Source organism: Dromaius novaehollandiae, chromosome 17 (genome assembly GCF_036370855.1).
Source record: "Dromaius novaehollandiae isolate bDroNov1 chromosome 17, bDroNov1.hap1, whole genome shotgun sequence".
In the NCBI taxonomy this organism is placed as follows: Eukaryota; Metazoa; Chordata; class Aves; order Casuariiformes; family Dromaiidae; genus Dromaius; species Dromaius novaehollandiae.
This window is the reverse complement of record NC_088114.1, coordinates 15001920-15019990: the sequence shown is the minus strand read 5'-3', so window position 1 is coordinate 15019990 and position 18071 is coordinate 15001920. Positions and strand designations below refer to the sequence as shown.

Below are 18071 nucleotides of genomic sequence, written 5' to 3'. Positions count from 1 at the left end.
AATTAAATTCTGAATATTCAGAGACTTAATTGTGAGAGCTATGGTGTTTTTTAACAGGAGCTAGAGGGTGAGAGCAACTCCTCTCAGTTTTAAGTCTGGCTATTTCCAGGTGAAAGCACCAAGTGGTTAACGTGGTCCTTTATCCCAGTACTCAGCAGTGAGCTAGTCAGTGGACCGACCTCAGCGGTCGCGAGCATGTAGAAAACACAGCCTCGAATGCATTCTCACAGGTAGGCAGTGAAATACCCAGAGAAGATCCTCCCTTTTTCAAAGATCAGATCTAGCGAAGCTGGGGAAGGACATGTTCAGAACTTCCTTAGGTGTTCACGTGATGCGCTCTGCATGGTGTCGTACAGAACTATATTACAGAGTTCATATTCCAGAAATCCTCACACTTAGAGGTAGCTCACTTAAAGGTAGTGTGGCCATCCTGAACGGCTGCACTCGAGGCTAATTTGTTCCTTCTGTTCAGACTGAAAGCATTTTGTGCAAATGACTTGGGTTTTTTTTTCCTTCTTTAGAATGTGCTGAGTAAATAGTTGGAACCATGTATAATAACAAAACAGTTATATAACATTAATTCTTGGCCTCTGGTGATCAAGGGTACAGTACTGAATATATGTATATATTTTGCTCTATTTCCAGCAGACTGCATACATACACTTTTGTTTTGCAAATTGCAGAACCATACTACAAAGGAATGGAGGCTTAAAAAAAGGGGAAGTAATGTTTTCTTGGTTGAAGCTACTTAGAAAAAGCCAGTTCCAGATAGATTATTTTTAAATGTATCGATGCCTAATACTGCAGATGGGAGGCACTTTACAGTCTTATTAGGCCCTTGCCTACAAATCTAGGTAGTAGGCACCTAGTACCTTTCTACATCTGGTCTAGGAATTTCTTATTCCATCTTCAACTTCTGAACATTAACAATTCACTCTAAACTAGAATATGTCCCTGCTTAACTAGGTAGGGTGGTGAATGTAGCTAACCACAGACTATGGGCAGGGGACCCAAAACCCAGATAGAGCTAAGGGACCAAATGAAGTGTTACTACAATACTGAAAACATAATGCAACCAAAAAAACCAAAAAATGCAGTAATGATCCAATGACTGAACAAAACTTTGCACTCAAACTCTGTCCTCTAACACTGCTCTCCTCCATCTCTTACTCTATTAAATGGTTAAAGATCAACAAGTTGCAGTCTGGAACTGAATGCATAGCCCTCCAGGTGATAGCACTGAGCATGATCAGTGCAGGGGAAAGGAACATCAGATAATTTGAATAAAAAGCGAAGAATTTTCTGTTTTCCCTAATCCTGGGTCAATGCATCAGACTTTTGTTTTAATGATGTTGTACTGCACATAGAAAAGTGGCACTTATGCACCATTACCAGACTGTAGAACTGAAGTTGCCAGTGTTGATTCCTTCTTCAAAACAGACAGAAATCAGAAAGTGCTGTATAAGAACTGTGGGTAAACAGTGTTATGCTCTAGGCTTCCTATTCAGGTACCCAAAAGAAAAGATCAAATTTTACATGTAATTACCTTGCTAACAGTTTTGAGAACCTACCTGCCAATTAATCATCCACTGCGGGAGGCTCTCATTTGAGAAATGGAGTATGATTGTAGGTAGTGGGGGAGCCCAGTCTCTCTAATGTTCTCTGACCTGTGTGTGCGCTCAGGGATGTATCTCTTGCATGTTGCTGTGTATCTCTCTCTCACACAAATGCACTCACTGTCCTGTAGACCCCGACAGTTAACAACAGGTACGGCTGAAAGTCCTCCTCAAACCTTCCCAAGGTCAGAACGCAGACCCCCTGCGGCAGCCCTGACCTGTCTCAGCACAGTACAGATACGCCACCGTTCTGACAGGCTGGCAGTTCATCACCCAGATGAAAGACTCTGATCTCCCCTGTTTGTCAGCAGAGCTGTCACAGGTGAGATTTTGCAGATTTCCAAAGGTAGGTGAATTACAGAGTCAAATGTGACTTGGGGGCAGAGGCAGAGAAGGCAGGGAGCATGCAGTCAGGGTTTCTTTAAGTCTTCAGGATGTTACCTGGTGCCTCTGTCTGGCCGCTGCCTGCGACTCGTCTCCTGGGGGAGGCCGAAGGGACAGGTTTCAGAATTCTTCAGATTGTCAGGGACCTGCTGCTCAGCTGACGGGATTTCTCAGCTCTAGATGGTAAAGATTTAAGTCCTGTATTGAGTCATCTTCATGACTTTCAGGTTTCTAGTACTCATTAAGCAGGACCTTCTTGGCCTTTTACTTTCTTATACATGAGCTTTTACTTACTTTTCCATTCAGTCTTAGATTTTGAAGTAGTTATCTTGTGAGCGTGGAAACATGAATTCTGTATAGCTGATGCAATGCTCTGTGCCCGTATCTGAAGGTAGCTCCAGTGTTCGCAGTTCAAAGCTCTCTCAAGCTGTCAGAGTACAAAATGAGACTTAATTTTTGGTGCGGGCTTCTAAATCACAAAGAGGAACACTGGCCAGTCATGTTACTTTCTTGAATAGTGGAAACCTGGAGGCAGCCACAGAGGATGTACCAGACTGAAAAAGAAGAAAAAGACATCTCAGGAAAAGACTGAAGGTGACTGATAACAGAGATGGGAGATAGGTTTATCAAGAGGGAAAAGTAGCTATAATGAAAGCAAGAAATATAGTAAGTAGAACTGGTCAATCTGTATACAATGTATTACCTAACTAATCTCACTGGTGTTCTAATAGGAATTTGAGCGTTTTACTTTCTCCGTAACTGGTCTAGCATTTAGCAAATAAATACACAGCAAATACCAGTGACATGGTACATTTTCCTCCCTTTTCCACTGATACTCAACTAGCCCAGTGGCACACTAAGTTCTGCAGGGGAAGAGAATGGAAAAGAGGATCTACTAAATAAAAGACTGACTGACAGTGTGAAAGCTAAGTCCAGTTCACACTAAACAGATCATTCTGTGATAGCAGAAGTGATGAGAGGAGGTCAATACTCCTTGTAAAGAAAGTCAAGGGTCAGAATGCAATACTTGTACACTGAAGATTTCCATTTTCCCAGACACAATCTACACTGCATATACTCATGGGATTCTAGTTGTCCTCTCACTAGTCCCCTCTTCCAGGTCTCTTCAATCTCTGTGCTAAAATACTTTCTGGGGCGGGGAACATACTGAAAAGTGATCAAAATAGAGTAATTTGGTCTTGATCTAAATAACTGGTATAGGAACTGTTTCCAACTGAGCCACAGTCTAACCCTATGAAACAATTTTGCTCTAACAGATCTATTGCCCAAAGGATTTCGTGGGTGTACTTGTGTTGTCGCATATGTATTTTATTGCTTTAGACAGTCAAGCATCAAAGATTTAGGCCTCCTTCCCTTGCAGTTCTGGGCTCTGATACTTCTCCCAATCACCTGTCTGAGAGGAAAGTAGGATATTCTCAAAGATAACTCTAGCAGTAGTCATACCATTGCACGGACACCATCACTGCCCTACTAATGTCATCAAGGCGTCTCAAAGAAAGATAAATTAGAACAGATGCAGCTCAGGTTTGTACCATATGCCGTTATGAATAGTGAGAAAAGGACAATCTTAAATGAGGAACTGCTTCCCCTTTTCCTCCAAATTTGTTTATTCCATATTGTGAAAGAATTTGTCCAACTGGAATATCTACAAATGTCAGTAAATGTTTCTGCCATTAGAAATATTGTGAAATACCATCTTTAGATATGTGATTTTCCCAGTGCATCCCATTTGGGCATATGATGAATCCGCATCATGGAAATAAACATACGATTCTACTAAATGTTCTTTATATATGAAAGAATTAGCATAGAGAAACAAACCTGTAGTTTGTCTAAGCCAAGATCCTGTCTCTGACAGGGATCAGTATCAGATGCTACAGGGGAAGGTGAAATAAATCCGAAATCAGAAACTGGTAGGACAACTTGCCCCGAGGAAATTTCTTCCCAACTGTGAAAAGTTAGAGAATGGCTAAAAGATGAGTTCAGACACCACAAAAAGAAACAGGTATCAAAAAAGGGACACATGCAGGGAGAGATTTTGCCAGTTCTTCATACAATTGTGTATAAGCTATGTCTTCTTCATACAGTTAGTCTAAGTTTCTTCAGAATCTGTATGATGGCTTTTTTTACGTGCTTAGCAGCAAACAATTTGCTTGGTTCTGAGAGAACACAGTAGAGGGCCGTTCTCACCAACAGCCGTGTTAGCATCTAAATAGCTGCACAGAGGGATTTCTTTCCCCAGTTTTCCCCAGTTTTCATAGCACTGCCCATCAGGAGGGTCACTATGAAGCTTCATGATGAGCGGCTACAGTGCATCTGGAAGGGGTGTCTGGTTTCTGAGCCAAGAGGCAGAAGCGGGACCCCAAGGGAAGGCTCTGTCCCTGACCCCCTTTGCCCTCCCTTGTTCTGATCTTTATTGGGCCGTCTGCCTTGTAGCATCAAAGGCAAAAGCAGGCCCGTGATTTGTCCTACAACAGCTCTATAAAAAACATAATTGCCCAATAACCCTCTGTCTGCAAACCAAGCCATCTTCCTGTTTCTTCTCTCATAAAGACTATTTGACAAGCCTGTTCCATCAGCTTATAAAAACCTAGAAATAGTTGCCTTCCCTGGAAAGAAACGCTGGAGTAAAAAGAAAAAAACTTGCTTTTCTCTTAAATATATGTGTGTGCATGTATATACACATGTATGTACATATATATATACACACATACACATGCCCAAAGCTTTTCACAAGTAAATTATGCAAGCCACTTAAGACAGACAAATTACCTACTGGTGTGACAAGTGAAAAAATTATTCCTTCTTAGAATCTAAATTTGATGTATAATGCTTTACATCGTTAGGGTCACAAGTGTTCTAAACTTCAACAAAAGCAAAGTAGAGTATGTGCTGCTAAACTAGAAAGGAAACAATATATACACATATAGATACAGTAATATACACAGTGAGAATTATTCTGAATATCCTAGATTTATTCTGAAATCACATATAATCAGAGACAATTTAAGATTATGCTTTTTTAAACTTCTCACTGAAAACTGAAAATGTTCTGTGAAATTCTTGTTGTCTCATCTCTCTCTCTCCTTCTCCCTTCTTAGACAGCTTATGTATAATAATAACACTTCTACAAGACTTGCCGACTAAAATGATTCTTCAGTTTTCCCTTCAAAAGGATGCTGATGTAAATTGCCCAGTCACCTTCTGGTTAGTGTAGGGAATAGCTTATTTGGGTGAAATCCTGTTCTCGAGTATCCTTGAGAAAATACAGAGAAACTCCACATTCAAATTGTTATACCCTAAGGTATAAATCTAGGTCACTTTGTGCTTCAGACACTAGAAAGCAATTTTAAGTAATCAATAGAATGAATAATCTTGCTTCTGACAAAATGTTTAAAATGATCAGTTATCCAATGACTTGTCTGACCATCACAGGTTTCACTTGGAATATATAACATAAAGCAATTAAGATTTGATTTGTGGAGTTGAGATTTACATTCCTGACAAATGTAAGAATACTGCATTTTAATTTACTTTCAGTTCAGAATAGTTGCTTTGATATGCCTGAGAACAACTGCCTTGGGATCTGCTCCTCCCAAGTGATGTCAAATAAGGAATTCTTCTATTAACATTAATGGATGAAGGATCATGGTCTTCAAAAACAAACAAAAAATAATTTATGGCTGTTGCTACGGGCCAAATCTTGAAATGCTTACTTTTACACATGCACAACCATTCTTGAAGTCGAGGAGTGCTTCACTGAGAAAGAAAGGTGTTATTAAAACTGAGGGAAGATGTTGACTGCAGATTCCACTGGTGTAAATACATGGATGTTTCAAATACTCTGACTTCATACCAGTATATCTGTGACCCAGGACATGATTTTCCAGTTCTGCGTAAGCAAACAACCACATCAAATCTGGGACAGCGATAAACCCAGAAACCATAAGCCATCCTTGAAGACAACATAGGGCATTCTGAGAGGATGGTGGAAGTCGAAACTCGCTGCTCGTCCTACAGCTAAGGCCGTTCTGGATTCTGTGGGTGAGCTAAGGCCAATGGATGCCCTAGCAATTTTTTCCTGAACATCTAACTTCTATGCCAAGTAACAGCCTGAAGTCAACTGAAAACCCTTTCATCTGACTGTTAAGTGTCTTCTGGCTCTACTGGTGATCTGTACGTTCAAGATACTTATCAAGTACATATCTAGATTTCCAAGTCACAGCATGCAGCACTATTTGCTATCTATCACTGAGCTGGTACCGTTAACCAACAGCAGCACAACTTAGCTACAGGGAAACCAGCACTGGAATTAATTCAGCTACTTTGAATATGCCAGTTCTCACTCAGTCTGATTCAGTTCTGGCATAAGTACAATGCTGCTGGCAAACAGAACAAAATTTGTCAGCTACGTTTTTTTGAGAAATACAGTGCATGAGTAAGAACTAGTGGTTTCTTGGACTACTGTTGTAAGTTCTCCTGTGTCAGCTAGTCTGAAGTCAATTCAGTCCATACGATTCAACCTTTTTTTAAAGACTGACAAAACTAGGACTGACCTTTGGTCTCACTATAGTAGATAGCTATAATGTTGAATAATGTCAGCAGCTGTCATTTGAAATGGTTTTAAGTAATGTAATTATTTGACTGATGGTCCACAGGATGTCTCTTCACATATTTTCCTAGCTTTTTCTTGAGCCTTACATAAAAATGAAATATTTTTCCTTTTCCATTCAGCTATCCTGCTCCTAAATGTGTCAAAAAAATATAGATCAAGTCCTCTACTTGTGGTAGTTGAAATTCAAACGAACAAAATCTGTACTCTAATTTGGATTCAAGTAACTAATTCTCACTTTGGGACTGAATCTCCATTACAATTATCTATCTTCAGGTTTTATACAGTTGCCAGTTGCTGCTGGCTAACAATCAGGTTCCACCATTCAGTCTCTCGATTTCTTATCGTACACTGATTCATCTCTGCTCAGTGGCTTCCCTTTGATTCAACAGCAGAGTTGGCAGATATGAACCATTTCCCAAGGCTTCTCTACTTCATCTGCATGCTTTCTGCTCATCACAAGGCCAGTGCATTGACATGGGGCACTATGCTGTCATCATCCCCAGCAGACACCACTGCAACTTCTCAGTAGTTCCACTTCTGAAGTATCTTTTGCCCCCTCTCCAGGCTCTTTCCTTCCCTTTGTAGCTAGTGGAGAAGCAACACCTCTCCATCTTTCCACAGATTGAAAGAATTACTCTCCCAGGCAGCTACATTCAGGGTGACCTGAGTGCCTGGTGTGGGCATGAACGTCTGGGGCTCAAGGCACTGTCTAGCCTGTCTTACAATGTGAGATGACAAATAAGTATTATAGACATATAGGAGTCGTGCTTGTTGTCTCAGACAAGACTGCCTAGAAGAAGTAAGCCAACTTCAAAAATGAAGAAGAAAGTCAACCAACAAAAGTGAGTTTCTGCCTCCTTCCCCTGATGTTCCAGCTCTTCACTAGTTCTCTTACTGCTTACGTCTCCATTTCCTCCCTGCCACCCACTGTGGCTAACTAGGAAGTTTGTTCTTTCTTAGTTCACCCAAGTGGTGAATACAAATATTCCTGAAACACTTGCAGAAGTAATGGATGTACACTGAGTCAAAACTCAGCTTGCCCTGTAATGAGAAGGTAGCGTTCTTGGTCAGTGAAGACTTCAAACAGTCTGAAATACAGCCCAGCCAAAATAGTGGACAGATGGTAGTCAGTCACACACCTCAATCATCCCTATCTTTTTCTAGCTACCCTCCACCTAGAAGTTCCCTCTTCCTTGCCTCCACCAGTACTCTGGTCTTCTGTTCGGGAGCCTGTTCCTCCCACTCAATTTGTTCGAGGGACTTCCTGTAGCAGTTTAGTTTCCTCTTTGCTCTAGGAAACCTCTCGGCAGCATAGTTGCCTACCCTGTTTCTTTAATGCTACCCCTTCCTGCAGCTGTGTCTGCCTTCTGCAAATGGCATACCAGTCTCAGGAGCCAACTGCTAGCACAGGTACCTCCACCTGGGGGAAGCAGAGAACCACAAAGAGCTCCTTCATTTTGGAGGGGTTCCTGGGTGCTCTTCTGCTTCAGACAGGAATGGCAGGAAGCTACTAAATACGCATGATCAGATCCCAGGCTTAACAGCTATCCCAGGTCAGATGCTAGTGCTGAACAGCCAGAACTTGGCCTAAAACCTGCTATGGAAGGAGTTCTCATCTAAAAGTGCCACTGTGTTGGTTTGTGCTGTCCAGAGAACAACTAGCCCTGTAGACCTGGCCTCACCTTTGGGAAGATAGATAAACCTATAAGGGTGTGCCCACTTCCCCCATAAATGACCTTCCTATGGAAACGCTGAATTCTGAATCTATTTAAACCTCACACCTCCCATCTATCACTCTGATGGTTTCTCCCAAGGAAGAATTGGATCTAAAAGCGGGTTTCATCTTTAGCTGTATATTGCTTTGGGACTGATGCAATCAAGTGAGAATGATAAGGCCTGGGCCTTGCACATATTCCGTTAATGGCAGCTGCATGACATACCCTGAATGATTAATACAGTAATAATTCCCCAACTGTATTGCAGAGAGAAAAAAAATAAATATTGCTATTTGTAATGCTATATACTGTTAGTATGCAGTATTTATGCAGTAAACTGCATCGACGTCTACGAGGAAAGCAGAAGGGTACTGGACACATCAATTAGCATGACAGTGAATTTTGAGCAAAAAAAGTGGAAAATAACTGTCTGCTCTTAAATTTACTAATGTGTCAATGGGGGAAAAAAGGTCCATGCAGAGCAGTGGGAACCTAATTTGCTTACAGTCTCCTCCAAACTAATGTAGTAAAGAAACAATAACCTGTCCCGAAAGGTTAAAAAGCTGAGTTGGCCCATCTGATACCCAAACCTGTGGCCCAAGGCCTTCAAACCCAGTGCTTACGTTAAAGACTCCCTGCTCAGCGATGTTCCATGGAGTTGTTTAAAATTAAGGTCTTGATCCTGCTTAGCAAATCTGCATGGTAGAAACCTGAGCTAAAACAGAGCCTTGTTAAACAAAATAGGGCTCAGTGCTGGCTGGGAGGCTTGCTCATGCTGAACAGATCTGAGATTCAGAGTAGGCTCAAGTAAAAAACAAGGGGGGGGGGGGGACTGTCCTCTAGCTCCATCACCCAGCCTCTTACACACGGTGAAAAATAAACAGCCATCAACTTTATAGCAGCAGGACTTGGAGTGTGCTATGGGGAAACCCACTAAACCTTTAAAGGAGGCACTGTTGGAAATATTTTATAGACACTCATCTCCCTAGCAGGAAAGCAAGTGCTGGAAAGAGACATCTTTAACAAATAAATAATAGTTTATTAAGTCACTTGTCTCCACAGCAGGAAATAAACCAGGGGGTGGGGAGTAGTGGTGGGGTGAAAAAGCAAGGGAAAAGAGAAATGTTACCCTCACAGCCCCTCTGCTCCAACAGAGCTGTATTTACTTAAAACACTCTTCTCCTAAGACAGATGGAAAAAATAATTAAAGCAGCCACCCACCCCTTTTATTAAACTCCTTTGTGACCACCAGGGATACGATTAACATGGCCACCATAAAATCCCACTCCCCTACCCCCAAAATAAGAGAAAAGCACAAGAAAGAGTGAGACATCGTGCAGGGCAGGAAGCAAATTAAGAACCTGCCTCTAGGGGGATGAGAATATGTTTTAGAGTGCCTGCTGGAAAATTAGACAAGCGAATCATAGTAAAAGGCATAAGCATTCAGTTTAGTATCTCAGCTGGGCCCTGAGGGCTAAAGGGTAAGGATCTTCCCTTTTATGAATCAGCTTGCTGTGGAGACGGTGTGTGAAATGGCCATAGCTTGATGATGGGGTAAGCACGGAGGATACACAACCACCTGTGAGCAGACTGGCAAGATAGAAGTTGTCCGAAATTTTCCAAATTTTGAGGCTCGCCCAAATCCTCCTGATGTTTCAGGAGCAATCATGGAGACAATTCAGATGGTGCTTGGCATCTCACCTGCCCTTTAATCTAATCCACTGGACTTTCTATTGTCCTCTTACTGCTGCTTCACAGCTACGGAAGGCCAGACCAGACTCGCCTAGAAAAATCTTTCTTCCTTTATACAGTGCAATAGAAATTTGGCTTTCTCCACTGAAATGTGCCATGACAGTTCTAAGTGCATGGATCCCACGCAGCGCATCTTTTTTTCCTACAAATGCCCATTATAGTCACTGGCGCCTTAGTCTCTGGCCCGTACCAGCTTCTTTTCCACAAGATCAAAGATACTCGGTGCAAGCTTCATCTCTTTGTTATGACTCTTCCGTTATCTCTTAAACTCTACTATCCTATCTGTCCTCAAAAGCGCAAGAAAAACAAGAACTCTTAGGTCTATCTATGGATATTCACATGCATTGTCATCAGCACTGTGCCTACAAAAACAGATAGAAACAAAATTGCTAATTAATACTAATGTTAAAACAGGCTTTATGTACATGACTCTTTGCAGTTGCAGAAGGAGTAAGTACTGGAGGCTTCAATGTACTTAGAGATACTGACTTCACTGTATTATTTTCAAGTTATCTTTCTTACTAAACTTACCCTTTTGGATTGTGTGTACACCAACATTTGCTCCTGATTGCAGCACTTATTTGTAAGGATTACCCCCGGGCAAAAGGAGATCAGCCAGAATCAGTATGTAGAAGGCCTCTCATTATAGCAGCCTGACCAGAAAATGTTACACATAGTGTCTATCAGTGCGTAATGGTGATCAGAAGCTATGCCAAATGTGGCAGCCTAGAACAAGAAGCTGCTAGCGTAAAATGATAGTTATCTCTATGGTATAAGAACTGTCACCTTCCCAAACCAAGGATTTCCTCTTCATGATTGCCAAGGAAGCTCTTTGCACACTGTTGTCTTTATATAAGGAAGTATGAGAGATGCTTTGCATACCTTGTGAGAACACATTCATGGAAAACATTCCTTGATTTCCTTTGATTTGAAGCCAAACGGAGAAGTGTTTTGTTTGCCTTCTATTAATTGCAGACCTGAATGTTTTATTGTCGTCTCCTTTGGAAAAACAGGAGGCCTAATGGCTTAGTAACAGGTAAAACAGAGTAAACTTGGCTTCCCTATGCTGTGGTAGGTGTTGGCCATAGCAGGATAGGTGATACCAGCTGAAGTATAGAATGAACAAAATCATCTGTTCTAGGGATAAAAGGTCTCCACTGAGATGTCTCAGTGATTAGTACTCTATAACTATGGAAAAGAAAGACACCTGGAGTGCACGTGAGAGAAACATATAGTCCAGACTGACAATCTGCTATGAAGAAAAGTAACAAAATATAAGGCGCTCTTACTTTAATAACAACGGCATCTCTCAAAACAAAAAGGGAACAATAACATTACACCTAGAGAGGTCAAAAATCCCCTCCTGTCTCCCCTTAGTAAAACGAAGTTTTTACTTTTGCAAAATGGTTTAATGCTGCATGATTAGTAGGAAGGGGAAGAATGGGGAGAGGGGAATTACAATATTATACAGTTAAACAACTTAGTACTTTTATAGTGTCTTGTTTCTTAATAGAGCTGCACGCACTTCATGAGCACTACGCTACTGGTATGAATAGTAACAGCTAATTATGGTGCTGATAACTAGAAGAATACTGTACGTGACTGCAGACACTAGGGAACATTAGACTGGTGGAGTTTCGTTCAGCAGAAAGGGCACTGAGTTGGGAAGCTGTCACTACATTTACTGCTGGCTCTGCCACTCAGCTCCTTTGTGACCTGGAGTAAATCACTTTGTCCCTGTCTATGAAATGATAAGGATGAATATGCTTCCTTCGTAAGACACTGACATAAACGCATTAAAAAAAAATGCTAAAATGAGAGATGAATGTTACTGGATAACTGAGATTGGACTATCCAAGATGTTACTGGAAGTTTAGGTGGAATTGGGAATATCTGCTAAGAGCTGGATGTGGACGTCTCATAAAAAATATCTTTCACGATTATGCGGAGATGATAGCATCATAATTTTAGGGTCCTGTTTGGATGCTTTTACACAGCAAAATGCATGCTGCTCAGTACAGTTTAGGATATTTTTACATAGTTATTTTAATATCTAGCTACTAACTAACCTGACTACTTTAAAAATAGTTTCAATTTATGTACGTTATATCATACTCTCAGCAGGGATCATAAATCGACATCCCACCCTTAGAATCTGCGAAAGGAATTGAGCTTGCCAGAATTTCAGCTTACAGTTATTGGCAATCAAAGTATTTCTATCCTGCTGCTCTGACAACCAATCTGTTCAACTGGCAAGCAGTTATTAAACAGTTGACGTGGGCTGGCCCAGCTCACTGGAATTTTATCATCACTTGCAGCATTCATGCACTATTTGTGGGGATGGATCTCCAGAGCAGAGATTTTTGAGGGTTTTAATCAATTTCCTGAGGTCTGCCCATCAACAGTGTCTTCATTTCCTCCCACTTTATAAAACAGGGTTAAGTTTCACCCACGGAATTGTTCTGTGTTGTTCTAAATAACACCACTGAGTTGCTTTAAGTTTACATTCATCTGGGATCCTGCTCCAAAGACTATGGGGATTGTTGGGAATCTTCAGCAGACTCTGTATCAGCTCTTCCAGCCTTGATCCTACATTGTTCAAATCTATACATATTTTACCATGGACTTGAATAGGAGCAGGAATAAAAACTTAAAGAAGTGAGGATTCAGCCCTCACTGTGTAAATTGTTAGTTCATTAGAAAAAATAAAACAGCTGTTTTCTTAATCCTGTGCTGAATGAATGTAATAAAGTTTGCATGTATTAAGTCATTTCATTTAATATTTAACTAGCAAGCAGTGGGTGCTGCTATCTTGTTTTATTCTGAAAGAGATCAAATTTTCAGTTCTAGGGTACTATCATGTGAATGAGATTAATGTATTAGACTTATCTAGACATTTCTGGTAATCTAGAGTTTAGATTTGCTGGGACAAAAATTTGTGTGATTCAAATCTTACGGTGTCTCAGGACTGTGAAGTAGACTTACTGTTGTGGTAGCTTGGAGAGTTACCAGGGACTTGACTAGGGATGTTAAGAAAAGCCCAAGGGCATTAGGTACACTGATTGCTCTGATTTTCATGATTTAAAATGGGTTTCTTAAACAAGTTTCCATGTTTGTTTATTGACATGATTTCCCTTGACAACTTTGTCTTACTGATATCCAGCTTTGGGATCCATTCATGCATGGGTCATTATGTTTAAAGGCATCATCTGATATGACAGCTATGCCCTTTCTTTCTTTCTTTTTTTTTTTAAGAAAGTTTTTTTTTTCTTTTCTGTCATTTGGCAGGTGAATAATATGATAATGAAAGTGGATGATTTAAACCAGCACATACTACAACTACTAATGTAATCGTAGGTGACAGAGGGACTACTGTAGGAAAAACTGCTGAGCATTACTGCTTAAATGACCATCATCAATAAGATAAGGTGCAATAGCTGTGTTGCCAGAGACAGTCCATCACTCAAACTGGTCTCTAGTTACTGGGATGTAACAGTCTACATAAGAAGATCACCCAGTTAAGTTTTTTTCCTGACATGAAATTAGGTTAAAGATCTCAAAAGCAGGTAATCACAAAACTGAATTTATCTACCCTGTTATTTCCATTTTCATTTTTAATAAAATAATACGCTCATCAGTGCTTCAAATCATATATCAAAGCAAAGTGGGTTTGCTCGTAGCCAGACAAGCCTAATACATTTTCATGCTGTCACCATTTCTCTGAACTAATACCTCATTTTGTTTATAAGCTTAGCCAATTTTTGACAGACACTTCAAGATGACTCAATGGTCTTAGGAAAGAATCTTTCTAGCAACTGATACTTAACCAGAATTGTTTGCTCTCATCAAACAATCATTTGCCTATGATTTATTGATAAGCTTTCACAACCTATTCTAATCTGACTTTAACACTCTTTCCTCCTTTTTCGTATGACCTCTTGGAATTATATCAAGGCTGAGAAGGCTGGGAATATAGTCTGCTCAAGAGAAAACGTGACAAGCACAAATGTCAGCTTTGGCATGAAGATTCCTGCTATTACAGAGAGCAAAAGTGTTAGGAAGCAGGAGACCCTGATCTTAGGAAAAATTGAATTTATTTATGTACTTTGAAAACCTAGGGCAAATTTCATTAGCAGTCAGGTGTGAGGGGAGAAAAAATATTTGCTTATGCTTTCAAACACTGTGCATGGTCAGAAGTTTTTTTTAAAAAAAAGTATAAAGCTTTACTGTGATTAATACTATTGTGCCGTATGAGTGAAAAATGCATTATCTGGCAGATACATAGGGGTTTCAGGCAGACCAGTCTAATTATACAGAATATCTATTTATTTATCTATCTATTTACCTCATACCATTTTCACATATTATTTAGCATTATGGTATCAAAGAACCTGATCAAATATGCATTTAAATCAGCAGACTTTTTCCTTTGGCTTCAGTATTCCCCATTGTTCATATCCTAATGCTAAAGAGTATAGAAATGAAGAGATTTAGTAAACGAGATAGAGGAATTTGTCACTGAAGAGGATGATATTTATTCAGCACTGAGAAATCATAAAATTCTGTAAAAGCACTAAGTATAATTAATACGTTCCTTCTTTCATAATGCCTGTAGTTTAGATTACTCTGGCTCTGATTCACCAAAGCACTTAACCCTGTATTTGACTTTGAGGGAGAACCTAAAACACACCAAAGTCACATTAGGCATATGCTTAAATGCTTTTGCGGAATGGGGCATATTTAAATTAATAAGCACGAACAACTATTATGTAAACAGATGTCTAAATGCAAACTGACACCATAAAATTAGTTATTTTTCTAAATTTGTTTTCCAAACAAAAATCAAGTACAAAGAATATCAAAACTGAAAAGTAAAGTACTTAGACCTTGAGAAAGAAGTCAAGGTTGCCCCTGTGCAACTGCACCTAAAACACTACACTCAGCCACAGACATATTTATGACAAATGAGATGCCAGACACAGTGACTATGTGCAGTTTTTCTACTGTTTTTGCACTCCTTGCTTAGGCAAATCTCTTAAAATCAAGAGAAGCTTTGGTTCTGGATGAAGAACCACTAAAAAGCAGGCAAGGAAATAAGAATTTGTTCCCCATGAAAAAAATGAGCTCACATCCTAATTGAAGATAGTTTGTACAAAATATTTTTGTTACTGGATAATGGGCGATAATGCAGTCATCTGATTCTCTTTGATAGCATACTTGTTAATCTTTCCTCAATGACTATCTATACAATAATAAATACTACCATCTCCTGGTTTAGATTTGTAGATGTTGTACTGCTTCTTTCCCCCTCTTGGGAAAACCTTCAGACACAGTTACTCCAACCATAGCTATAGAGCAAATTGCATATGCAGACCTGGTTTGATTTCAAAGCATTATGGAGAAGGGAAAAATCATGATTTTTGACTTGGTTCATCACAAAGATAGGCAGGTCTTCACAAAACTTATATGCAGGTTCACACTATGAGAAACCCTAACATCCAGACAATGGCAGTGTTGATAGCTCCGAGTCCTACTTTTATCAAGTGTCTGAAACTGCAGCTCCTATTGTTGGTATTTCATCATCATGTAAGCTGGACATGGGAATCAGTGCAATATGTTATTTTTCCATAGAATTCCTAAGAAGACTTGGGTATGGGCAAGGTTAACAGAAAGAAGAAAAGGGAAAGAATTTTGTATTTATAAGGAAAGAGGGAAAAAAACGGCTGTAGCTGAAAAATTTTCTTAAAAATCTTGCTTTGGTTACTAGGACCGTAAGAGGCATGATGGGATGGCACGTTTGCTCATTTCTAATTATGGGCATGGCTTTATCTGCACGTCTTCCTCCCCCTCCTCTACTACCCCCCCCCCTTTTTCCTCCTGTCCCCTGGGGCAGCACTGTGGTGGGGCTCAATCACTCTTTTATTAGTTGTGATATACTGTGGCTAATTCCCTTAATCTGGACCTTGCTTTCCTATAAAGCCCAGACCTCAGGTATTGAATTTCCCTGATCAAAGTGCAACCAGTGTGGGACACAGCAATCTCCACTAAACAGGGGAGCTTGGGAAAGCTCGTAAACGGAGTAAAAGAAATACACATACACACACGCACTCACAAGATGGTGCAATCAATTGGTAGAACAATCACGTGTGAAATATTACTGGCTCCTTAAAGTGCTGGTTCTGGGATTTACTGCAGTGTATTAATCTGCTATGCTTAATGCATTGACCTTTCACCCCTAGCAATTCAGTAGATGCTGCTTGAATTGCCAGAAGCTAATACAATGGATTAGGAGCAGAAAGAGCCCACCATATTGAAGTGCCAGGGCAGTCTAAACCGTATGGCCAGTAACTTCTGCATCTTTCTTAATAGATAGCGCTGCACAATGTGGCTACCACCTGTATTGACAGCGCAATTTCTGGAAAGGGAGATAGTGAAATAAAGGCTGGTTATAAAACAATGGAGAAGGACAGTCTTGAGACGGAGTCACAAGACAGGATGTAGAAGAATCTGTTTTATTCCATGCTGTCATTCGCTCCTTATGTGTGACTTTAGGCAAGTCAATTAATCTCTTTGGATGCTGTCTTTTTCATCTGTAAATTTGGGATGATGACACTTACCTAATTTTCCCAGGGACAGCAGGGAAATTTTGTTCATTGACATTCAAAAGGCACACTGGGATCACAGGACTGAAAGTGTTACAGATGAATGCAAAATAGAAGGATATCCAGCTCATGAAATACCCATGTAGATGGAGAAGAGAGTAGAAGGGGACCTCCCCTCATATGTATGCCAGGAAACATGATCATTAATCGGAAAGCGTTCTGTTGAAAGTGCTATGTTCACTTGAACCAAAAAGTTAGCTCAGACCTAAAAAAACAACCAAACAAAAAACCCCTACACAAATTGACAGAAACATATATAGTGAGCAGTCTACAGTGGCAAGATACTCAAATGTCTGCTTCCCATTGTCCTGCACGCTCCGAACCTCCACATTTCATGTACAGAAAACCCTCTGGAATTCAATTTACAATGTTAACTCTTGAATGTCATTTTTAATAATTCCATATAATTTAATAAACAGTTACGCAGTACTACTGAATTCTAGAAGAGGGTCAAAAAACCTGATAAAGGAGATTATTCTGTTATAAGTAATTGCTATCAAATACTATTAAATTCTCAATAGCGTTAAGCCCCCTCCACCCGCCCCCACGGCCACTCTCATTTAGGATTAAAGTGACCTTTATTTGATTTATTTTACTTCAATTCAAAATAAATTAGGCTGACCTGAATTAAGGCCTCTTCAGTTCTCAGCAAGAGTGTCTACACAGGGATTTACTACATTTTAATTAGTCCACTTCAAAAGTTAATTTGGGTATTTTTTCCTGACATGCTCACAAACTACCACAGAGTACATGTGTTTATGAGATGTCTCAGAATCCAGAATAAGGAAAAGGGCTTCGAATATACATTCAGAATTCAGTGCTTCCATGAGCTTTTTGGAGCTGCTGTGTATTCCTCAGAACTGAAATATTCTTATAATGAGGATTAATGAATAATAGCGGGATACACTTCATCTAACTTCAGCTGTCTAAAAGTGAGATGTCTAGTCTGTTTGTTGTCTAGGCTAAGCTGATAGTCAACAGAAAGAGATACGCAACTGTAGAAGGTGACTCACCCCACCCCAGTATGCATCTCTGAGGCTGCCGTTACACAATTGCTTTAAATCAACATTAGAGCAGGCTGTCCCCAAAAAAGCTCATCCCATATTTCCTTGTGTCTAGCTGCACGGTTCAGCACCTTCTTTGTGCCAATACTGGCATGCATGCAGTGGCGTAATAAATTGAGTCGGGAACCAATCCAGCTAAAACCAAATCTGAACCACAACTGAAGGAGATAGAAAAAAGATTTGTTTTTACAGAAGAGCCACTGCATGATGACTTAGGCAGCCTTAGTTGTGATTGTGCAACC

General features: G+C 40.1%; 1 long non-coding RNA gene across 1 annotated transcript in view; it reads right to left on the bottom strand.

The window, feature by feature from the left end:
• LOC112994581 (uncharacterized) overlaps window positions 1–18071 on the bottom strand; it is a 60090-nt gene that overhangs the window by 30001 nt on the left and 12018 nt on the right. Inside the window, exons 4-5 of the long non-coding RNA XR_003261975.2 lie at window positions 2295–2554; window positions 1572–2176 (exon numbers count right to left, since the gene is read on the bottom strand). This is a non-coding gene — a long non-coding RNA (uncharacterized LOC112994581). The remainder of the gene's footprint in view (window positions 1–1571; window positions 2177–2294; window positions 2555–18071) is intronic.